The 25,392-nt window shown below is 38.7% G+C and overlaps 3 pseudogenes across 1 annotated transcript; 2 read left to right on the top strand and 1 right to left on the bottom strand.

The window, feature by feature from the left end:
• Positions 1 to 927: 927 nt before the first annotated feature.
• On the top strand, positions 928 to 1,052 carry LOC144241620 (small nucleolar RNA SNORA70; annotated as a pseudogene).
• A 3,186-nt stretch (positions 1,053 to 4,238) lies between these two features.
• LOC144241467 (NHP2-like protein 1 pseudogene) lies at positions 4,239 to 5,399 on the bottom strand (annotated as a pseudogene). The gene is made up of 2 exons (XR_013338079.1): positions 4,955 to 5,399; positions 4,239 to 4,849 (listed from the first exon to the last, which is right to left on the bottom strand). The product of XR_013338079.1 is annotated as an NHP2-like protein 1 pseudogene (transcript).
• Positions 5,400 to 11,027: 5,628 nt separating this feature from the next.
• On the top strand, positions 11,028 to 17,404 carry LOC144241562 (RNA-binding protein 3 pseudogene; annotated as a pseudogene).
• Positions 17,405 to 25,392: the final 7,988 nt, after the last annotated feature.

Genomic DNA, 25,392 nt, shown 5'->3' with positions numbered 1-25,392 from the left:
ACTTTGCCAATTTTCCTTATAATTTTGTCAGTTTGCAGTATAAAGTTTGAGATTATGTTGCTAGATGCCTTTGATTTTATTTTATTTTATTTTATTAAAATTTTTTTTATGTTTTTATTTATTTTTGAGAGAGAGAGACAGCATGAGCAGGGAAGGGTCAGAGAGAGAGGGAGACACAGAATCTGAAACAGGCTCCAGGCTCTGAGCTAGCTGTCAGCACAGGGCCCGACGCGGGGCTCGAACCCACAAACCGTGAGATCATGACCTGAGCTGAAACTGGACACTCCACCGACTGAGTCACCCAGGCGCCCCAGATGCATTTGATTTTAAAGCAGCTGTGTTTTCCTTACAAATCAAATCTTCTAGCATTATGATAGAATATGATATAATTCTCATCTCAAATGATTTTTTGCCTTAAAGTCTATTTTGGCTGATTGTAATAACGCTTTATCAGGTTTTTGTTTTAGAATAGAATATGCCTTGAGTTTTCACTTATTTTGAATATCTGAAACCTTTGTATATAAAATCTTGGACGTGTATTTCAGTGAATTTGTTTTAGATGGTTTCTAATACAGATATCTTTTCTTCCCAACTGGGCTATACCTGCCTTCAATGAAGAGCTAGAACACACCGCACAAGGCTTTCAGTGACTTTAAAAAAATGACATACTTTCTTTGTTAAATTATTACTATATTTTGCATTTGAATGCTTTAATACATTAAAAGGAATAATTTGCATTTTCTGAATGAAATAATATTATGATATTCCCTGACACATCACAATTTTCAATAGTTATAAAGGATAAATCATTCATCATAACATTAAAAAAATAAGGTTAGAACTCAGAAAAAGAATTTTTAAAGTGTAGCAGTAGTGTGTTTAATATTAAGTCAAGAGCTAAAAATGAGCTATTAAAGAATATACAATCTGCAGCCAAATAAGTGGACTGTGCTCTTTCCCCATGGGGGCCCAGTGTGCAAACAGCCGCCTCCTTGGTAGTGTATGCAGCCTGTTGATTGTCTGGGTTGCCCTAAGGGACCCTGGGGACAGCCCTTTCCAGTGAACATTGATGTTAGACCTCATGCTGTCTCCAGTCTAGGGTCCAGACAGGTATGCCGGGTGCCTTAGGAAAGCCCCAGGGCACAATGACCAGGGTCCACATTGGCTAAGCATAATGTCCATCATGGCCAAGCATCATGTCAATCTGTACCAAGTTGCAGAACAAGGAGGATGTGACTGAGGCCCTACGCAGGGCCAAGTTCAAGTTCCCTAGCCACCAGCAAATTCACATTTCCAAGAAGTGGGGCTTTACTAAGGTTAATGCAGATGAATTTGAAGACATGGTGGCTGAAAAGTGGCTCATCCCAGATGGCTGTGGGGTCAAATACATCCCTGATCATGGCCCCTTGGACACATGGCAATCTCTGCACCCGTGAGAACCTCAGCATGAGGTTCATGCTTGTTAAATTATTAACAGGCTTTCCATGCCTACCAATAAATCCTACTTCCTGTCAAATATATGTGAGTATAAATATGTATTTGTATATATATGTGTGTATATACATAAATTAGTTTATATAAATATGTGTGTGTATATATATATATATATATATATATAAACTAAGACCATTGAAAAGAAATGACCTAGATTTGCTTACATATGAATGTGTACTTGGTAAGTGCTTATTATCATAATGAAACCATTCAACGCTCACTAAATGTTTATTCCAAAAATTTCATGGAAAATTATTCCCTGAAGTTTTGTAACATTTGTATGAACTATTTTGACTAGCTGCTAAATAATATATACACCGTATACTGTTTGAACATAAATATAAAAACATACATGAAAATTGTTTTAAAACAGCAAAGGAGAGTTCAGTTATTACCGCCACTTAACCAGACCGGACAGGATCAAGTTACAAGTCACTTAGGTTATCCAATGACTCTCTGGTGTGGGGGAAAGTAAAGAATCTTGAAGGGAGGTTAAATCAGAAGACAAGCAACCACTTTCTTGTATTTTCATGGTCACAACTAGATCTGGCGGGTCTCTTAACTCTTCAAACAATTTAATTAATTGAGTTTAAGTGACTCATAAAATGCATCAAACTGTAGTTCATCCAACTTGTGCATCGTGAGATCTGTATTAGTTACTAAAAAGCTCTGCAGGATATATCTTCCTTTATCCCATTTTGAATTCTTAACCTTAGATAATAACTAAAGTATTTTCCATAACTTTCATAAACTTCTGTTTATGCTACTTCTTCAGCAATGAAATTTTTTGTTTTTTACAAAGAACCAAACTCTGAGGAAAAAAAATTCATTGCTATATAAACGAGCCAAAGATGGACTCTGCGTATTGATTCCTAGATTGTTTATACCTTCACTGCAGGCTGAGACCCGTTATTTCAAAAGTTCACAAAACACAAAACACAAAACTTTACACATTCAATTATTTTAAAACTGGCACCAAAAAAGCAGATTTTGAGTCATTTAACACCTTCCTACTTTATATCACTGCAAAACTTGACCAGGCATCTGCTGGCCATTAAGATATAGCCCCATGATGATAAGACCCCACATGCTGTAGCCCTTCTGACCCAGGGACTCCACATGGTGCTGCTGAGTGATATCACCTCAAAGCAAGAAGTCCTTTCTCTGATCCCCCCCTATGCCCACCTCCAGGGGTTCCCTTCCCTCCCGTCTCCTAGATAGTGGCCCCCTCTGTGAGCCTCTGGACAGCCTCTTGCTGTGAGGCACTTTCCCCTCTCAGCCAACCTTGTCCAAGTACTGCCCAATTGTGCTGTGTAGGCGTATCTTTTTCCTTGGATTAGTCCCTAAGTCTTTTTAACCTTGACACTCATCAGTCTAGGGCTGTTAAAATCTTACTTGCAAGAAATCTAATTTCTGCTTTTCATGACCTGCCTTTTAGACTGGTGGAGAGTTTGAGCAGCCAGCCTCTGAGGAAGAAATTGCTGACGTTGTTGGCAAAATGATGATGGAGCGTTGACAGGAAGATAATGGTAAGTGTCACACCTGGAGGTGAAGGTTTCTGGTGGGTGACAAAAGTGAATAGCAGCAGTCTGTCCAATTGAGATATGGAATATGCTCTCTACTGGTCTATAGCTTTTAAGTTAAACTCTGTATCAAATCAGATAACCAAAAAAACTCTCAGCCTGACTATCCTTCTTGATTTCCTGCAGCAATGTCTTCATGGAGGTCAATACAATACATGATTGTATTACCAACTACTGTCAAGTATTGATTTTAGAAAAATACACTATTTAAAAATTTCTATATATTTATTGGGATAGCTACATAAGTACCAGTTTTGTTTGCATTGCATTCATATAAATACGAGCTTGATAAATTTAGTGCCATAAAAATAAGATAATTCTCCTAAGAAAGTCTTATTCTCCTTATCAGAGGAAAGCTCATTTATACCAGTGTTTTATTAGCCCAGGTTTTTGTATTTTTATTTATTTATTTATTTATGTGTGTATTTATTTATAAATTTTTATTTATTTTTGAGAGCTAGAGAGCACAAGCAGGGGATGGGCAGGGAGAAACAGGATCTGAAGCAGGCTCTGACCTGTCAGCACAAAGCTCTACCTGGGGCTCGAACCCATGAACCGTGAGATCATAACCTGAGCTGAAGTCGGACATTCAGCCAACTGAGCCACCTAGGCGCCCCAAGCCCAGGTTTTTCAAATAGCTGTCACCACCCAATGCAGGACTCTTGTTCTTTTATCAGAGTTGTAATGATTTTGTGGTCTCACTGCATGCATCTTTTCTTATGATATCAGAGCATTTTGCTGAGATTATCTCTGCAGAACTGAACGCATGGTTATAGTTAGTTGCTAGCCTCCAGAAGGCAGTGAGCTCCTGGGGTGCAGAAGGGCCACATCCATCCTGGCACCCCCATCACATCCTCTGCGCCAGGTACCCAGAAGATACCCATCATTTTTACCGATTTGCTTCATTGAATTATTGTTAAGCTTCCTCAAGTCCTTTTTGGTAATAAGTTATATACATAAATAGTGCCTTTAAGTCAGATACCACAAAAAGTGTCAGTACCTCTTGACATTGAAATAGAATAAATATTTACTATTATTCTTCTAGTAGAAGATAAGAGCCTATGTTATTTTTTTATGAATATATTTCTTTATTAGGATGCTCACAAGAATGGCACACCAGCACTATCCNCAGCGAGGACGTTTCCTGGACACCAGCATCCCTGCTGTAGCTTCCAGTCAGGCCTCCAGGACTCACCCAGACTTCTTCATTCCAGCATCAGCTGACCCTCCTTTTTCTTGCCACTGTGGACTCCTTCAAGACCTGGGTCAACCGCCCCATGTCTAACTTGCCCGGGCAGCTTCTGGAATTCTGCAGCTTTGGTATGCTGCTGCCCTGCGTCCCTCAGGGGTACGGTTAGGTTAGGAGTGGGGGGAGAGGGGGAACATCACATTACCAAGGCAAACGGCAGGGGCAGATTAGCCCATGACACTTGGACATACACCTAACAACCTCACAAGATACATGCTTTCTCCCCAAACGTGACACGATCCCCACAGAGAGCAAACACGTATGGAATGACTGTGTACACCAGGCACAAGGGATACAAAGTGAACAGTGTTTACATCCATCATGTCCTGCATATGACGGGAAGTTAGTGCCTGAAAACTCGAACCAGAGCTCTCTCCTGGCTCTTCCCTGCCTTTGAATGGTGTCACCATTCTGTCTCCGCCTATTCTTGGCATCAGTTCACTTTTCAAAAGGGAGGATAAGGTGGCAGAGAGGGTAGAATGGGAGATTGGGCTGGGTGGGGGATTAATATATGGATAACGACCTGTAAAATAATACAAAAATGCAAAACCCAGATTTAGTACTATAATATTAACAAGAGAAGGTAGCTGGAGGTACTACATGCTAACACAGAAGCTATGATACACACCCCCAGGGGGAGGACTCAGGGAGGAGGGGGCGCAGGCCACCAGTTTAGACTAAGAGCCTTTCAATGGACTGCTGAATGGACTGGATCTGCTGCTTCAGCTGTGAGCCTTCTTTGATGGTGACAGAACAAGCGATGACTGGCCTGGAGACCCCGCAGGCCCGGCCCAGGGCCTGCTTGGGGTGCACAAACATGTAGGGCACGTTCTTATCCTCACACAGCAGTGGAAGGTGTAGGATGATCTCCAGAGGCTCAGCGTCTGCCGCCACCACGATGAACTCAGAGATGCCTCTGTTGAGTGTTTTGGTGGCTTCGTTGGCTCCTTTCCGAAGTTGCTTGTAGTTACATGACTGCTGAACAAGGTCCAGTAGTTTCTTGGTGAGGTGGGCATCTGCAAGGGGGTAGGCCTTCGGACTCACATCAGCCTCAGTCATTGCGTCCGCCTCGGTGGTCTTGTTATTTTTTATAACTAAGAATTTCATGTCAAATGTCAGTACATACTCATTTCCTCAACAAAATGTGCTGAAAAATCTACTATTTATAAATAACCATTGTAAGCCCTAGGGGGAAATGGTAAATATGACAAAAGCTTAAAGAATAGTGAGAAAGGAATAATGGATCATATCAAGAGTCTATTGAGTGGCTCTGACTTTCTTGTCCTTCCTCAGAGTATGATAAATCAGAAGAATGGTAGTGAATGTGGTCACATTCTTTGTCCTTTAACTGAATCTCTTCAAGCACCCAAAGGAGGCCTGGAAATAAATGTCATTTAGGTAAATAGAGGTGAAGGTGGGAGTAAAACACAAATCTATTTCTCATAATTAAAGAAAAAATTCGTTATGATAGGAAGAGACTCATGAAACAAAAACCAAAGTTATTATGGAGTTTTAAAGACTGGATCATGTAGAAAGTCTTTATTCAGGGACGAGGTTTGACTTGCTCCAAAAAGTCTATGAGATATCAGGGAATTCAAGATTCCAGGGTTCCAATCCACGTACCCCCTCATGACCTCAGGAGAGTCACTCTTTCTTGGTATTTTATGTGAAGCTGTAGAGAGTGTGCAAGAGAGATTGTAAGTACCAATATTTGCTAATCCCTTTCTTCTTCCTCTACCTCTATTAAATGATTATTCATATCCATACTTTCCCACATAGGAAGTACAGATTTAATACATGAGGCTAGGAAACAAATTTACACTGAACATAAAACATAGTAGTTTTACTCAATTTAATGTTTAGTGTTATTCATAAAGGAAAATTCAATGCCAAAATCATATTCTCTCTTATCTGAAAGCAATGGGAAATAGATGGAGAATGCTGTCTTGGACTGGTATGTAGAAAGGATATCCAAATACGCCTACAAGATAGCCAGATTCCTGTAGTCTTTTCAGACACAACATTTCTTTAATAGACTAAGACATTGTTTTTAGGATACTGAATTTAATGGGAAAACTAAATGCTTCTACATCTAAATTTAGAATAAGTTCTTTTCTATGGAAGAAAATAATTTTTTAAAAAACAGCACTTGGGTTGCTAGTGTCAAGTCGCAGGGGTGAAGCAAACCGAAAAGGCTACCGATCCTACTTCTCTGCCCCGCAGCCACCCCGTAGCTTTCCACTGGGCTTGGAACAGCAGACAGGTTGCAGAGTCGGCCTCAGCCATCTCACCCCTCCCGCCTCTCCTCCTCCTTACCTGTTCTCAGCACATGCCGGCCTTCTGCCTCCCAGGAGTCTCCTGGGTTCAAGCCCACCTCAAGGCCTTTGCATTTGCCATTCACCCTGCCTACACGCTTTTCTCCTAGATTTTGCATGGCTGTTTCCCTCTCATCAAGTCCCAGTGCCAGTGTTGCCACCTCAAAAGAGACAGCCTTAATTCACCCAGTCTGTAGTACAAACTCCCGGTGTGGCCACTTTCTTCCCATTGCTTTGTTTTGTTCTCTTCACAATACTTCCTAAGATCTGAAATTCTTTTTTTTTAATGTTTTTTTAAATTTATTTCTGAGAGAGAGATGAGCAGGGGAGGGTCAGAGAGAGAGGGAGACACAGACTCTGAAACAGGCTCCAGGCTCTAAGCTAGCCGTCAGCACAGGGCCAGACACGGGGCTCGAACCCACGAACTGTGAGATCATGACCTGAGCCAAAGTCAGACACAACGGACTGAGCCACCCAGGTGCCCCAAGATCTGAAATTCTTAGCATATTAGTTTAGTTACTGTCTATTTCCCCTACTATAATGTGAGATCTAAGAGACCAAGGATCTTGTCTATCTTGTATATTAGTTGCTTTTCAATAAATACTTGTTGAATGAATAAATGTATGAACATGATTCCATCCTACTTTAAAATATCTCTAAAAAAGGATAACATTTTAACTGTCTAGTTGAACTAATTGTAAGGAAGATTTTTTTAAACAATTTTTAAAGTTTATTTATTTATTCTGAGAGAGAAAGAGAGCACACAAGGTGGGGGGGGAGGAAGCAGAAAGAGAGGGAGAGAGAATCCCAAGCAGGCTCTGCACTGTCAGCACAGAGCCAGATGTGGGGCTCCGTCTCACAAACTGTGAGACCGTGATCTGAGCCAGAACCAAGAGTCAGACACAATTGAGCCACCCAGGTGCCCCAGGAGGATATCTACTTCAAAATCCTTATTTTTTTTTAGCTATTGGTTTTTTTTTTTCCTTATTCTGTTCTTAGAGAAAATATCACATATTTGAAATTTTTTTTCCCAGATTAAGTAATTTTAGCTTCTTTAGTCTCCTCTCTTGGGATTTATCTATTAATATTCTAACAATGCAGATGTCTGGTTCTCCCCTGAATCCTATTCAAGTTTTCTACCTTGCTTTAAAATTTAGAAGCTTGTAAAACTAGCCATTATGTGAATAATGTTCTCACCAGTGTTGAATGTGTATGAATTATCATTTAATACACAAAAGGGGTAGGCTGCTGGCTAACAGCAATTTATTTCCTTTGTCTCTTTCTAGTAAAAATTAGAATTTTATTACTACAGTATACACGCATGTCAAGATATTAAATTAAAGTTATATTTCTTACAGTCATAATTTCCTATTGTCATCATTTTTTAAAAGAAATAAGGGTGGCTTAATGTTTCCAGACGTTTAAAATGTAGCTAAGTAACCTTTAAAAATGTGAGTAACGATAAACAAATGTTTTCCTCAGATCCTAATTGACAATTAATCCCTTTTGTCCTTCCTTCTTTGTCATGAGCTTCAACAATATTATGTTCAATTTGTTGAGTGGTAACTGACATCTGGACTGCACAAATCTAATCAATGGCATTTGACATTCTAGAGTTGCTCATGGCATGCTAGACGCCTCATCACATGTGAAGCACAGTCTTTTAAAGAATCCCAAAGAGATTAAGGTCTCTGGTATGAATATGGTTACAAAGTTATTTTCTCTGCATGTAGAAAGGATATCATCATGTAGTAGTAAGACCTCTGATATATTAGCCATGTCCTTTCTGATACTAAATAGGTTGCATAGAAAAGAGCAAAAGGTTTTCTGAGAATGGTACATCATTGGTCCCATTTTTTTTTTTTTTGCTGAAAATGAACATCTGTCCTGCCTTTTATACTTTTATCAAAGTCTTTACTGTAGGAAATTTTTTTAAGCAACCAGAATCTGAAGACTTATGGATAAAAAATGTATAAGGCAGAAAGAGAAATCTTTCTGTATGAAAAAAAAAAAAAGGCTGCCACGGATTCTTCTTAATACCTGATTCTTATTTAATGACATCTTTGCTCTTTTTCTTTCCCTGCATGGAGGGTGTGTGTGTATATACACAGGATTTCTGAGCAGATCCAAATGAAAAAAGAGAATGGCTCCCAAATGCAATCTTCCTGGTTGTATTTATTGAACTATCACTGCGTGATACACCTTCTTTGAACATAGCCATCAACATTGATCTGTCTCACACCCTCTGTGTTTACCTAAATCATTTGCTTGGTTTCCAGAGTCTTTCATACTTGGGCCTTAAAGTATCCAACTTAATATTCCAATAAACTCGCAATACATATTCTCCACTAGTGTGCTGCACCTGAGGTGCTCATTCCTATGAACAGACTTCTTACTCCTTCATTCTCCCCTGCTCTCTTGCATACACTTCCCTCTCTTGCCCAGAAAATATCTCCTTCCCATCATGGTCTCCATCTCTCAAATTCCAGACCACATTTTATCTCTTCCCTGATCTGCATCCTTCTCACTCCTAGTGTCCCAACATCCTCTACCCAGATGGAGTCCCTGTTAGTTTTCCTCTTCCTAGAATCTCAGAATTGTTCAAAATTCAACATTTAGGTACACATGTACTATTTGTTATTTCACATATATTATTCATATCCCTCAAATCTTTCTATAAATTCCTAAAAATCAAAACACCACGTCTTAAACTTTTTCTCTCCAAAAACACACAACACAGGATGGCTTTTGACCTGGAGTGTGTAGAAGGGGAATTCGAAGTATCTCTCAAGTCTATCAGCACTATAGCTAGAGTTGGTGGTAAACGAATGCATCTGTTGATTGAGTTGTTATAAATAAGTTTTAAATTATTGTGTTTTTAACATTTATTTATTTATTTATTTATTTATTTATTTATTTATTTATTTTGAGAGAGAGAGAAAATGTATTGTGAGCAGGGAGGAGTAGAGAGAGAGAATGCCAAGCAGCCCTACACTCAACACAGAGCCTGATGTGGGGCTCAATCCCATGAACTGTGAGATCATGACGAGTGGTAATGAAGAGCCAGTTGCTTAGCCAAATCAGCCACCCAGGCTCCCCTTAAATTATTATGTTTTAAGCGATGAAAAGAAGTGACAAACAATGGTGTGGAGAGAGGGGAAACAGTATTTTGGACAAGGACATGGTAAAAATACAGAAGCCCAAAGTAGCAATTGGCGGGGGGGGGAGCTTAATAATTTTTAAAGTACTTGCAAGTATATAACGCACTATGCTACCTGTTTAGAAACATTTAGTGATTGGTTTAAATCACCTCCACAGGCCATTTATAAGCCTGCAAGCCAATGGTGCGTGGTTTGTCTGGTCAGCAGATGAGATGTTGGGTGTTAGTTCTCACCAGAAGGACTAGCATCTCCTGAACACAGCCCAGCCAATGCCGGTCAGACAGCCATTGTCCCATAAGTACTTAGTGACGAATTAAGCAACTAATGAATTTCTAAATATTTAAACTAGGAGCATTGATACTGAATAGGTTCTAACTATTTAGGCTTAATTCAGTTTTCTTTATTTTTTCTTTTTTTTTTTTTAATGTTCATTTATTTTTGAGAGAGAGAGAGAGACGGAGTGAGAGTCGGGGAGGGGCTGCGAGAGAGGAAGACACAGACTCCCAAGCAGGCTCCAGTCTCTGAGCTGTCAGCACAGAGCCTGACATAGGGTTCAAACCCACGAACTGCAAAATCACGACAGGAGCCAAAGTAGGACATCCAATCAACTGAGCCACCCAGGCACCCCTAATTTAATTTTCTTAATAAAATGTGCTAAAATTTTAAAACCTTAGCAACTGTGGAATTATAGAAATGACTATTTAAGGTTCCACTGATAAAAATTTTTAAATGTTTACATTTTAAAAGTGCTTGGAACCAAGCCAAACCAAACAAACTGTCCATTAGAAGAAATAGTAACTCGTTATCATTTAACACTGGACAATAACTTGAGCCTAATGTACTGTTCCTCCAGAATGGACATGTCGATCCATAAGCCTGGAAAGCAGAACCAAAATTAAGAGATGTGTTCAAAGACAAAACGTTAAACTGTAAGTGATATGAGCCAAGTGATATGAGTGAAGGTAATAGCTGCTGATAAGTATAAGCTTGTATTACATAATTGCTATTCCAGCTTCCACCATCATCAATATCATTATCATCATGGTTATCATCCAGAGTGTCTGCCAGAGTGGTGAAAACTGACCACTGACAGAGAGCCAAGGCACTGGGAAAGGTGGGGGTCCAATCCTTCAAGTACAAACCAGGAAATCCCTTCAACAGGACTCAGGATACCAAGGACAGAGCAAGAGCACAGCAAGACAGAGTTACTGACCCGAGGTCCTCAATGCCCAGCACGAAGGTCCCTCCTGCAACATGTGGCATGATTGACTCCAAGGGAAGAAGGGAATGCAGGCGTGGAGTTAGAGGTTAGATGGGCTCAGTGGCTAAAGATTTTAGGACTATGAAGAATGGCAAGCAGGCCAGGCCATTGCAATAAACCAAGCTATAAGGCTGAGTTTAACATTTTTAAATTATAAACCTCTTGATTCAGAATGTATGGTCTGCACATTCCTTGAGGGCTGACACCACATCCATTCGTTCACTCTGTATCCTGAGCCCAGAACAACACTGGATATAGAGAAAACATTAAATAAAGTATTTGTTAAAGGAATAAATCACCAACTGTTAATAATCACTGACTAACTCAACTCTAGTTTTCTTTGTATTCATAGTGCATTGGGTATCAAAAAAGTTTTAAGTTTAGTATATGGTGACTGGTTACACACAACGTATCGTTGTTTTTTTTGACACCTAACATTTCAAGTGAAAAATAAAAAGCTGAATCCAATTTCTGATCATCCTAGAAACATACGTTCTGATCATCCATAGAAACATCATCCTAGAACATACATTCTCTTCCTCTTGGAAGAGAAAAAAAATTTTTTTCTTTGCTTATTCTTTTGGCTTCTTTTTACTCTCATTTTTACAACAATAAACAGTCTAATCTACTCTACATAAAGCAGGCAGTGCAAATAGATCAAAAGAGCAAATCTAACCTCACCATTTTCCTGTTTAAACCTTTCTGTTAAAGGTTGCCATTGGCATTTGAATGCATCCCATATGCAGTTTACCAGAACCATGTTCCCCCACACCCCGCCCATCAAGGAACTGGAAAATGAGTGCCCAGCCTTACCCACCACTCTCTATTCCTCTTACCGTTTTGCTCTTTCTTTCCTCTGACCTTTGAACATACTCTGTCTAGAAAACATTTCCTCTTTCTTTTCTATCTATCTAACTCCAATACGTTCTTCAATCTCAGATGTAGGGAAGGCCTTTCTGACTTCTCCCTACACTAGGTTACGTCTCTGTCTTAGTCTGTTATGCCTGCTATAACAAAAATACCATAGACTGGGTGGCAGAAATTTATTTCTTACAGTTCTGGAGGCTGAAAGGTCCAAAACCAAGGAGCTGGCAGATTTGGAGTCTGGTGAGAGCCCACTTCCTGGTTTATAGATGCCTCTTCTCACTATCCTCACATGGTGGAAGGGCCTAGGGGCCCTGGGGCCTTCTTTAATAAAGGCACTAACAAGGACTCTGCCCTTCTGATCTAATCGCCTCACAAACGCTCTATCTCCAAATATCGTCACACTGGGGTTTAGATTCCAATATATAAATTTCAGGAGACACAAATATTCAGTCTATAGCAGCTTCCTTGATATTTGTATGCATGCTCAGGTATGGTGGGGATAATGATCTATAAAATACATCACATTTGATTATTCTTGCTTAATTCTCTGTTTTCCCCACAGATGTGGTGCTGTAGGTACTGTAAGAACAAGACCCCTATCTGCCTTCTTCATAGATGAATCTCCTGGGCCTAACAGAATCTGGCAACTTGTACAAAATAAACTCCTGAATGAATGAATGATTGATGTATGACCTCACTGGGGCTGCATTCTCCCAACCTCTATTCTGCCAGCCTCTATTCTCTACTTTTCCCCCAGCCCTCTGTATTTTGAAGTAAATATTTTGTAAAGGTCAATTTGTATCAAGTTAATAATCTTCCCTGTAAGCATCTAAACAGCACACTCTAGTACTTATGTTAAAAGCTTTTTATCATCTTTATCTTTTAAACTAATTTTAATATTAGAAGAACATTTTAAAAGAGAAATATGTAGTCACTTCTAACAACTGGAAACATATGCCCTAAAAATAAATACTCAAAATTCAGGAAGAAAAAAATAACACAATTTGGCAGATTATTAAATTACTAGACTCAATCTGTTTTATATAATGCCTGTGGATAATATTTGGTCTATCTACTTATTCAGTATTTTCAAATTCTGACTGTTGTGATTAACGATGTGATCTTAATGAACACTTAAAAGTAATAAATGAGGGGCGCCTGGGTGGCTTAGTCGGTTAAGCGTCCGACTTTCGCTTAGGTCATGATCTCGCGGTTCGTGGGTTCGAGCCCTGCGTCGGGCTCTGTGCTGACTGCCAGCTCAGAGCCTGGAGGCTGTTTCAGTCTGTGACTTCCTCTCTCTCTGACCCTCCTCTGCTCGCTCTCTCTCTCTCTCTCTCTCCTAGAAATAAATAAAACATTAAAGAAAATAATAATAATAAATGAAAGTATTTAATAATGTATTTTTGTTATTACATTATAATCATAAGAGAAAATCAGGCTAAGTAAGAGTATTCTAAGATGTTAACATAATTTTATTTTTCTTTCAATTTTAATGATAACTAAGGTCTGAATTACTCAAAGATGTATTTTCTCATAATAATATGCACAGATCTCATTCATGCTTGCATTATTCAATCTGCCTGAATAAATCTGTCACTTTTAATAATATGCTCAATATTTCAGCATCTTCAATTATTTCCACCTGGCAGTCTTTTGCCCTGTAAAAGTTATTAAATAAATAATGTCTTGTAGCAAAAGATTATACTAATCACATTTTGAATGAATTTAAAGAAAGACTGGGAGAGCACTTAAAAATATGAGATAGACTAGGTATAAAATGAAAACTCCAGAAAAATGAAAAATAGACATTATTTCTCCTAAATTGACACATAGTTCTTACATGTAAATATGTGAAAGTATGGAAACCAATTACATGATGCTAAAGCACATTTTAAAATACCATCTTATCTGACATGCCTATTTGTCTTAAAATTTTGTCAAAAAGCTATCAGAAAAAATTTCTGAAGTAAATTACAACGTATTTTGAAAAAGCAATAAAAAATAACTCTGTCTGAACCCTGTATTTTGATGAAAAGTAGATTATCCTAAATATAATTGTCATCTGGGAATAGATACATTATCATCTTCTTCCTATGACTCACTTTTGTGTCATATGTAGCCTGAGTTCTTTTATTTTCTTTTTTCAACTGAGTTGGCACTCATGGCCCCAGGAGTAGAGAGCAAAGAAACCAGTAGTCTTTATAAAGGTCAGTCTTAGTCATAGATAAAGGAGATGGACATCTATGGGGAATGATTTCAGAGGCATCAAGCGAGGTTCCTGTTCCTAAAATATCTTCTCACCAATTCCAAAAATTTATTCCACAAGATCTATTACCTCCATTAGGGATGAGACCAAAAGTATGAGTTCTCCAAAGACAAGACCCTTTGACTTAAATCTATAGTGATATTTACTGTCAAAGTAAACCTTTCTATGTAGATGTAGATAGTTTATATTAAGAAAGGCAGAGAAGAGAGGGAGCAAGATACAAAGACTGTGGGTACCCAACATGGATAGAGTTGGTGGGAGGGTATCAAACCTAACGGTACTGTCTTAGGAATCGGATACAACTGGACTTACGTTATCTACCCTCTGTGAGCCACAAGAAAAACATATTTAAAAGGAGAATCAAGGGGCACGTGGGTGACTCAGGCAGATGAGTGTCCAATGTCAGCTTAGGTCATGATCTCCCAGTTTGTGAGTTCAAGCCCCACATCAGGCTTGCTGTGTCAGCCTGACAGCACAGAGCCCACTTTTCATCCTCTGTCCCCTCTCTCCGCCCCTCCCCTGCCTGTGCTCTCCTCAAAATAAATAAATACTTTTTTAAAAATGAGAGTCAAAAAAGTACCAGTTTTTGAGGGGCTTTTTGGAGGGGAAAAGGGGGTTAAATGGTTCAAATGAGTCTATACTATGTAAAATGCTTAGCTTACTGCCTAACACAGAAAAGGTCCCCAATTATGTCAGTTGCCATGATTATTCTCATTTCTGAAAGTAAAATAGAAAAATTCTCATGGCAGATATGTCTGGTATAAGTGGCTATATACCCAGACAAATCATGAAGGAAGGTTAATCAGACTGGAGAACATTAAAGATTGCATCCTGTCAGAAACTCCGGTCTTATGATGATTGTTTAACTAGCTTTTCACCTGCTGATGCAGATCTATTCCACATCTGTGGAGAAAGAGACTTTTTATGTATTCTGCAGAATGTTTTATTCTTACAGCAGTTCAATTCAGTGAAAGCTATATTTGGCACTTGGTATAGACTATCAGGCAGAATGTGCTAGATCCCAGTAAGTAGTGCTTTCATTTGATAAGTCCATAGGAATAAAGCTTTTAATTAAAGGAATCATACATTAGGCCAGGATTGGGGGGAATAAATCCTCAAACAACATATGTGAACAGGATACTGAAAGATGGAAAAAATAATTCACTCTTAGAGATGCCAGTACACATATAACTAATGTGACAAGAGTCCCCTCAGAAAGCCATAGGAAGGGCCATGAGGTAAACTGATACATAATGCCAATTTGTTCAGGAAAGTGGCTGCATGAAATATAGGAAAATATCAAAACAATAAGAATTAGACCATTAGGTATTTTGAGCCATGTCCATGGGAAAAGCACCTACTCCCCAGCAGTGGAAAAGTATGGACCATGCCCTCACAGCTTAATACCAAGCTTAAATAATCACAGGCAGCGCCCCTCTTTTTTAAACCAAGCTCTATGCCCAATGTGGGGCTTGAACTCACAACCTTGAGATCAAGAATCACATGCTTTACCAACTGAGCGAGCCAGGCACCCCCACAAGCACCCTTTTGATAATAATTTGCTTATTCTAGAAGGTTTTCCTACCTGGGCAGAATGTACTGGCTAAAGAAAAAAGTATTTAATTCAGTTGACAGTTTATTTGTTAAGTGAAGTGAAAATATTCACACCCAACTCACCTCAAGGAAACACATTATAGATGAAAGGAAAACAAACCACAATTTGTCTTTAGTTGAGTCTTGATTCCTCAAACCTAGGCATCTACGAAGTTAACTAGGCTGTGAGGAAAGCACACAACTGTTACCTCAGGAAACCTACCTACTTGAAACCAAAATAGAGAAGACAGATCCGTCTCTCACTCATTTCTGCAGCCCAAATTCCAAACCCAAGTCTGGAAATTACCACTTCCCTACACTAAATAAACAGGAGGAAAAGAATACGAGAAAGTTAATGCTGAGAAATAATTGTAGTTTATATAGAATTTTTTGGTTAATTCTAAGGCAAATAAAATTGTGATGTTCACATGATAATGACTTTTGCATTCTATTCTTCTTGGGTACAACTTAACTGAATCATATGCTACAGTGGATGATGGTGTTATCTGACACAATGTTTTTTCATTGGCTTTTGCTTCTTGGATATCAGACTCCCCGGGCAGGCATTTCACACTGTTTTCATGGTCCTTAGACTTTCTTGAGTTGCTCCAGAGAAGGCTCCCTCTACTTTGTGTCCTCCTATACATAACTCAAAATTAAAGAGAGACACGTGTTCTTCTTTTAAGTTTTATTTATTTTTGAGAGAGAGAGAGAGACAGCGTGAGCAGGGGAGGGTCAGAGAGAGAGGGAGGCACAGACTCTGAAACAGGCTCCAGGCTCTGAGCTGTCAGCACAGAGCCCAACGCGGGGCTTGAACCCATGAATCATGAGATCATGATCTGAGCCAAAGTCCGACGCTTAACCGACTGAGCCACCCAGGCACTCCTAAGCAGAGACACTTTTAAGGATAGTATCGCAGAGACTTGCTTCGATGAAGAGTCTTTCTAAGGAATTATCATTAGTTTTATCAAGCGTCTTCCCACACGGCATTCTTCCCAGTCTCTCTTCTTCTGGCGGTAACTGTTTTTCTGCTCCTTTCGCTTAACTTGCAGTTCACTGCCAAGTCTTCGGAAGAAAGGAAGCTTTTCGTGGGAGGGTTCAATTTCAACACCGATGAGCAGGCTCTGGAAGACCACTTCAGCAGCTTCGGTCCTATTTGTTAAGTGGTCATTGTCAAGGACCGGGAGACTCAGCGATCCTGGGATTTTGGTTTCATGACCTTCACCAACCCAGAGCATGCCTCACATGCCATGAGAGCCATGAATGGAGAGTCTCTGGATGGTCGCCAGATCCATGTGCTCATGCAGTCAGCCAGGGGAGCCAGAGGGGGTGCCTTTGGGGCCCATGGGTGTGGTCACAGCTACTCTGCAGGTGGGGACCACGGCTATGGGAGTGGCAGATATGACCGTCGGCCTGGAGGATATGGATATGGATATGGGTATGGGTATGGGTATGGATATGGATATGGGTATGGGTATGGGTATGGATATGGGTATGGATATGGAAGGACCAGAGACTACAGTGGCAGAAGCCAGGGCGGTTATGACCGCTACTCAGGAGGAAATTACAGAGACAATTACGACAACTGAGATGAGGCATATGCAGCTAATGTAAATACACAAGGAATAAAACTACTGACCCAGGATCCTCCTTCCAAATGGCTGTATTTATAAAGATTTTTGGAGCCGCACTGCAAAATCTGTTTTAGTACATCAACTTCTATTTTTTAATTGAGCTCCCAAGGTACCTTGCTACGAAGACCTTTTAGAAAGTTCCATATGTCTTTTAAAGTTTTTCTCCCATTTAAAGACAAATCTTGGGACATTTGTGGAGTCTCTGGGTATTTTTCCTTTTACCAGTTTTTCAGTTTGGCCTCTCAGGATTACCGGTTATGGCAAAGAAATGTTTGGTCACTTTTTTTTCCAAATGATGTGTATTTAGGGCCGTTTTAAAAGCCTGTGTACAATGTTTATCGTGGTTAGGAACCAATTTCTAAATGCAGCTGCAATAATGTGATTAGAGGTGGTTTCGGGGTTTTATTTTTTATTTTTTTGTTTTTTATTCAAGGTCACCACCCTGATACACAGAGGCTTTTAGAAGTTGTGAACGTCCTTTTCTTTAATACTGGAAGAAAAATATTCTGTTGTGTTTCACTTAGCATTTAGGATGCCCTTCACAGAGCTGATTAAAAAGTTACATGTGAAAACAAAACAAAACAAATAAAGAATTGTCATTAGAATTGTGTATTTTAACTTTTTTGGAACTATATATTAGAACTCATACTAGTAATATATATGTAGATATGCTATGCATAATAAGCATTTCATACTTTTTTTAAAATTTTGATTTATTTTTGAGAGAAAGACAGCACTAGCAGGGGAGGGGCAGAGACAGAGAGGGAGACACACAGAATCGGAAACAGGCTCCAAGCTCTGAGCTGTCAGCGTACAGTCTGATGCTGGGCTCAAACTCAGAAACAGTGAGATCACGACCTGAGCCAAAGTCGGACACCCAACCGACTGAGCCACCCAGGCGTCCGATCATTTCATACTTATTAGTAGCATTTTCCACCTTCTTTTGAGGTGACATATACTTTTAAACTATTCTACAAGCCTTATTTAAACATCTAGAGATGCTCAACTATTGAAGTTTTCTTTTTTACCCCAAGTAATGTGGTAAAGAACTGGTCCATTTGTGAGGATTAAAAATAGGCACTTTTAAATAAATCTCATATCTCCATTCTATCCCTGCACATACAGTATTTTCCAGTGTTTGAATATAACTAAACAACAAGATAATGCAACTTTTATATTAGAGGCAAACACATTTTATCTTCTGAGATTTAAAGGGGCTTCAAGGCATCAGGGGGTACATGAACATTCATGATTTGATTCTAGTATTATTTACTGGTTCCAGAAGAGGTTACTGAGAGGTTGAAAAACTGAAAATATATTGTCTCATTGCATATGTTAAAAAAAACAAGATTACAATTTATTTATGTATTTAACCCAAGAATATAGAACCAGAACAGTGGCAGGGATGCAAAGACATAAAAGAATGGAAATTGTTAGGACAGGAGCAGAAATTGAGATAGAAATCAAAGGAAAAGCCCCAAAAGTTTAAAGTTGATTATCTGAAAACAGTGATTAAATGATTAAAAAAATTTTTTCAACAGGCTCTTAAAGACAAAAGGGAATTCTCAAATAAATTATGTCAGGACTGAAAAAGAAAAAAAAAATGTAGATAAAGCTTAAAAAAAATTAAAAGAGCACATCATGACTCCCTTTATGACAATGAATTTTATTTTATTAAAAAAAATTTTTTTAATGTTTTATTTATTTCTGAGAGAGAGAGAGACAGTGTGAGCAGGGGAGAGTCAGAGCAAGAAGGAGACACAGAATCCAAAACAGGCTCCAGGCTCTGAGCTGTCAGCACAGAGCCTGATGTGGGGCTTGAACCCATAAACCGTGAGATCATGACCTAAGCCGAAGTCAGATGCTTAACCGACTGAGCCACCCAGGCGCCCCGAATTTTATTTTATTTTAAAGTTTATTTATTCTGAGAGAGAGAGAGAATGCAAGCAGGGTAGGGGCAGAGAGAGAGCGAGATAGAATCTCAAGCAGGCTCCATGCTCTCAGCATAGAACCTGACAAAGGGCCTGAACTCATGCACTGTGAGATCATGACCTGAGCCGAAATCAAAAGTCAGATGCTTAACCTGTTGAGCCACCCAAGCACCTCATATGACAATGGATTTTAAAACAAATAAAACACATACTATAAAATTGGTCCAAAACAATAAACTCAAACAAATATATAGGCACTGCTGAAACCAACTCTGAGCTCAAATATCCACCATGACCTGAGCCGAAGTTGGACGCTTAACCTACTGAGCCCCTCAGGCACCCCAAGAAGCTCTTAAAGTAGTCTTACCATTAGTGGAAATGTTCATTCTGCTCTGCTATTGGTTTGAGTATCATGAAAAATCAGTTGTTAGAAATCTTTTGAAAATGTTTCCCTTATCAATCCTCAGAGATCAAATTCCCACGGAACATATTTCACTGACAAAAATAACATCCAACTGTGCCTTTCCTTATGTTTGGTGTTCCCTTTTCTTACAGATATTATTGAATAGTCAGACAAACTACTTGAATATGAATTCCATACTACAGTGAAATCAGGTTCAACTAAAATAAAACAGGAATGTATTAAACATATATATATAATAAAAATATTGCTTCCTAAATATTTTCCATGCCTATTGAGGAAATGCCTCAATTTGACTGAATATTCAAACAGCTTCAATAATTACCAAACATGCCAAAGATCCCTTTTAGTTTCTATGGACTCAGCATCTATGATAATATACAAGAGGGAGAGAGGAAGACCGAGTGGGCACAGCTGTCTTCATAAACAAGTACAACACTATTTTCTGTAGAATAAAGCCCCCACTTTATGGAAGTAAATATAAAATAGAAGGCTAAAGCCAGTTTTTTTCAGGTGAACACACTGCAGCAGCTGTTGCTCTGTGTCTTTCCCTTTTCATTGAGTAGGAGGGAGAGAGTCCTCAAGCAAACAACGAGCTAACCAATGCTGGTGTTTTATTCAATTAGATTTTGAAGTAAGGACAGAACACTAGAGAAATAAAGTCTATGATTCTGGGCCAACTCGTAGAGATTTAAAGGGAAAGAAACACTACCATTTGGGTTTTGAACTCTAGGTAACTTCAGAGATATCTAATCAAAACATTCTATATAACAAATGAGTTCATTTCAAGGAGGAGAGGCATAAATGACTTATGGAAGGATGGTAATCAAGTTCACTTTTTAAAAAGAAAGAGTGCAATTTTGCTGATGAAAAAGATATGTATGGATAATTTAATTAAAGTGTTTGTTAATCATGCTTTACTGCTATTACTATTCCTAGTTCATTAACAATTGTTAATAGTACTGGACTATACAGATGATTAAATGCTAAACAGGAAAAAAATAAATGTACCAAAATGTTTCAGAGCTGTTGCTGTGTTATAACTTTTTAAAGTATTTATAAAGACAAATATGTCTATTTTTATTATAACAAATTATTGTGCCTACAAACTTATGGAAAGATATAAGGTGATATTACAAATTTTCTAAAAACTGTCCACATTTAGTGGCATTACATATAAAATACATTGTGTATATTGAATACCACTAAAGTGGTATTTATAGATGTATACATTATAATATATATAATACGTGCATTTGTGTATTATATACACAGGCAGAGATATTTTTACATATTTACACATAGCTGAAATCTATATATAATCACTGTGGATTTCTTTGCCTTTTCATGGGCAGAAAAGTTGTATAACTGAACATGAGATATCTGTTACAAAGAATGACAGTTCCATGAATTTAAGCTTGGCCATCCATCTCTACCTTGGATTTAAGAAACACATTTTGATGATTCATACACATAGTGTAAGCGTAATATTGATGATTAAGTGACTTCAGGCTACATAAACCCATAAATAAAAGGAAATCAAAACTTTCATACAAGTAATCCACATAATAAATCATATCGTAAAATTGGAGAAACTTACCCTAAATTGGTATGATGGGTACCAAGCTTTGAAAAAGGAACACTAAAGGTTTGTATTATTTTTTAACGCATTTACACAGTGTTCTCCCTCCTCACCTCAAAAACATTTTTGAAGTTTCATAGTGCCTAGCATAAATTTTCTTCCAGTTCTTTGCATTTTGAAACAACTCAATAACATGTGATTAATTAAGTAGTTAATGGGAATCAATTATTTGTTTTTCACAATTAACCACATTGGCTAGAATAGTACTTCTCAAAACTAAATGTGCTCATAAATCACCTGGGGATCTAATTAAAATATTGATGCTGATTTAGTAGGTCTGAACAATGACTCCACATTTCTATAGGTTTCTGGGTGCTGCTGGCCAGCAGACCACACGTGGTATACCAAAGGACGAGAATACTTAGTTATTTCTTTCTGTTCCCTCTCGCACACAGGCACTCGACAAACACAAACTGAGAGTGAACTGTGGATCCGCCACTGTGCCCTCCAAAAGGTAAAGTTTAATGTAAATTCAGCATTTACAAATTTCTTACAGTATTATCTACGATAGCCAAGGCATGGAAGCAACCAAAGTGTTCATCAATGACAATATTTCTTTATAAAGAATATATAGAGAAATAGAAAGAAATTATATGTACAATGAAATGTATGTATAAAAGAGAATGTTATTCAGCCATAAAAAGAAAAAAATCTTGCCATTCGCCTCAACATGGATTAAACTTGAGGACATTATGCTAAGTGAAATAAGCCAGGAAGAGAAACATACATACTGTATGATCTCACCCCTATGTGGAATCTTAAAAAAAAGGGGGGGGGAGAACAAAGAAAACACACACACACACACACAGAAAAACACACACACACCAAAACCAAAACCAAAAACAAGCTTTAGATACAGAGAATAGATTGGTGGTTGCCAGAGGTAGAGGGTAAGGGGGGCGGGCAAAATGGGTGAAGGATATCAAAATAAATAAGTCATGGGGATGTACTACACAGCATGGTGACTACAGCTAATAATACTGTTTTGTATATTTGAAAGTTGCTAAGAGGGTAAATCTTAAACGTTCTCATCACAAGAAAAAAACCTGTAGCTGTGGTGATGAAAGTTGGCTAGACTTACTGTGGGCGATCACTTTGCAATATATACAAACATCAAATTATGTTGTACACTTGAAACTAATATAATGACATATGTCAATTATATCTCAATAAAAATAATTAAAAATTGTAAAGTAAAATGTAAGTATATTCAGGCATTTGAAGTTCTTTTTCCTTTGTGTTTTGTTTATTCCATTTCAGTTATGGAAAATAGGTTGCAAAATGCTTGAGGGAAAACATGAGTTAAAATATTTGCTAGACTTGCTTGGGAATAAGTGATTTGTTGCTAAGTTGACTTTTTGCTAAGCACCGTTTAAATTCTGGAGGTAAGAATCCTCAAAAAGTGTTACTGAAAGGAACGTCTTCCATTCTCCCTGCTAAAATGGTATAAGAACACAGCCTGGCAGTTCAGTTATGAGATTCCACCAAAGTTCATTTTCCTCAACCCTCGAAACCCCTCACCTTTTCTTAAAGTAAGAAAACCCCATGGAAAAAAAGATAGGCTTTGGATAGAATTTGGGTTTATAGATATATTCCACTTACTTGTGTGATGGTAGGAGATGTACACAACTGCTGAGCCTGGTTTCTTACCTGTGAACATGGGTTAATAAAAACATCTTGCATTCACTTAAAACCTATGTATTGAGGGGCACCTGGGTGGCTCAGTCTTGGTTGAGTGTCCAACTTCATCTCAGGTCATGCTCTCACTGCTCGTGGGTTTGAGCCCCTCATTGGGCTCTGTACTGACAGCTCAGAGCCTGGAGCCTGCTTCAGATTCTGTGTCTCCTTCTCTCTCTGCCCTCCCCTACAGACACTCTGTCTGCCTCTCTCTCTTAAAATAAATAAACATTAAATAATTTAAAAAAAAACAAAAAACAAAAAATCCTACATATTGAACACCTCCAATGTGCAGGCAGTGTTGTAGCCCTGGGGATGGATCAATGAAGAAATGGACATAGACTTGTCTTTCATCTATCTCCTGGGTGGAAATAATGCATATAAGTAGGGCCTGGCACATACCACCAGACACTCCAAAATGGTAATAGTTAGCTTTATTTAGTTGTTCTCAACTCTTTGATGCTCTCCAGGTAGCTGCTCCTAGATCAGGAGAGCTGCCATTTGCATACACTTTCCTAGCAATTCTCACTTCCAGAACACTTAACCACAAGCCAGGCAGGGTGCTGAGTGCTTGACGCAGGTGTCTATACTCTGGTAATCCTCACCACAAGCCTGTGAGGCAGGAGGTTCTCAGTTTCCAAGGATGAGAACCCTGATGTTTAGAGAAGGCATTTCCCAGGGTCAGAGCTCATAGCTAGCAGAGCTGGGATCTGAGAAAGTTTGGCTGCAGAGACCCTACTCTTTATCACAGTGCCTTAGAGTAATGGCATTAGAACCGTTTTAAACAAATTCAAAAAGATTCACTTCATGCATTAAAAACGTCCGTGCCTGGCTGTGTATTAGATAGGTTTATTATGCCCTCTGGTGGAAGACCAAAGAAAGAAAAGAAAAGGAGCATTAAGTGGGGCAAGAAGAGAAAGTACCAACTTTACTGACATTCTTGGCTCGAAAAGTTTATAGGCTTATGAAAATGGCAAGAAAATCTTCTAGGAACAAGAAAAGAATGCAGAGTAAGACTCTGAGTAGTGAACACAATGCAGATCCCTCCCAACCTGGCTACACATAAAAGTCTCCAGAATGTCCACTGTCCAAAAACAATCATGAGATAAACTTTCAAGAGATAAATAGCAGAATTAGAAATTTTACTAGAAATAATTTCAGTTAAAAAATATTTGTTGATAGGTCAAAAAATATGAACATGAAGCTATTGCAAACTATCTTGTCTAGATAGAATTGTCACACTGGGGTTCCTGGGTGGCTCAGTCGGTTAAGCGTCTGATTTCAGCTCAGGTTATGATCTCACAGTTCGTGGGTTCGAGCCCCGCATCAGGCTCTGGGCTGACAGGCAGCTCAGAGCCTGGAGCCTGCTTCAGATTCTGTGTCTCCCTCTCTCTGACCCTCCCCTGCTCACACTGTCTCTCTCTCTCAGAAATAAATAAAACATTTTTAAAAATTTAGGTAGAATTGTCACAACTCAAATTGCTAATGGGAAACATGGCATTTTCATCATTAGACCACTAGAATTCTCAGGAGTTGTGAATTCCTGGGTCCTGCTCTCTTAAGGTGCCTCGGGGCTGCCTCTGCATCCCATACCCTTCATCCACCAAGCAAATGCGGGTGTAGAATAAGAAGTTATTTCTTTGCCTATCAGACCATACACTCAAGTAGTTAAAGCCAATAGGCTTTAAATGTAAGCTGAATGGTCATTTTGGCAACCGCATGGCAGTTTATATACAGAATGTTGACACTTGCTGTGTTCAGGCAGCAGACGAGGGCGGAAAGTGTTGCTCTCCTATTCTTTCTTCACTCAATCCCAGCAGCGAAAAGCAACTTGTTGCTGGAGACCAGGAGGTGTTCATACTATTCATTCCCAGGATTCTCTGGAGTGGTGAGAAATTACACCCTCCTCCACCCTCTCTGCTCCTTACAGAATCTCTCAGGAAGATGGTGATGGCATTAAATGGGTAATTGTGTGTCCATATTCTTAGAATCTGGGACTTTGTGTGGATATTAATTTTGCTAGAGAGAAAGAACATGATCTAATATGCTCTGAGACTAGAACATTGATCCTTCAGTAGGCTGACCCTCGGATATTACTGTGATCTACCCTTATATTTTCCTATGATCCATTTACCACTCGTTTAGAGTGCCTTTAATTCCCACCTGGGAAGACAAAAATTGTCCTTAAAAATTCTGAAGTGTTTTTACTCAAAATTTAAAAAAAAAGTTTATATATTAAAAAAAACCTTAGTACTAGTCGTTAAAAATAAATATGTCCTCAGTTTGTAGGTTCGAGCC

This window comes from Crocuta crocuta, unplaced genomic scaffold (assembly GCF_008692635.1).
Source record: "Crocuta crocuta isolate KB4526 unplaced genomic scaffold, BGI_CrCroc_1.0 scaffold25, whole genome shotgun sequence".
In the NCBI taxonomy this organism is placed as follows: Eukaryota; Metazoa; Chordata; class Mammalia; order Carnivora; family Hyaenidae; genus Crocuta; species Crocuta crocuta.
This window is presented reverse-complemented; position numbering and strand designations above follow the sequence as displayed.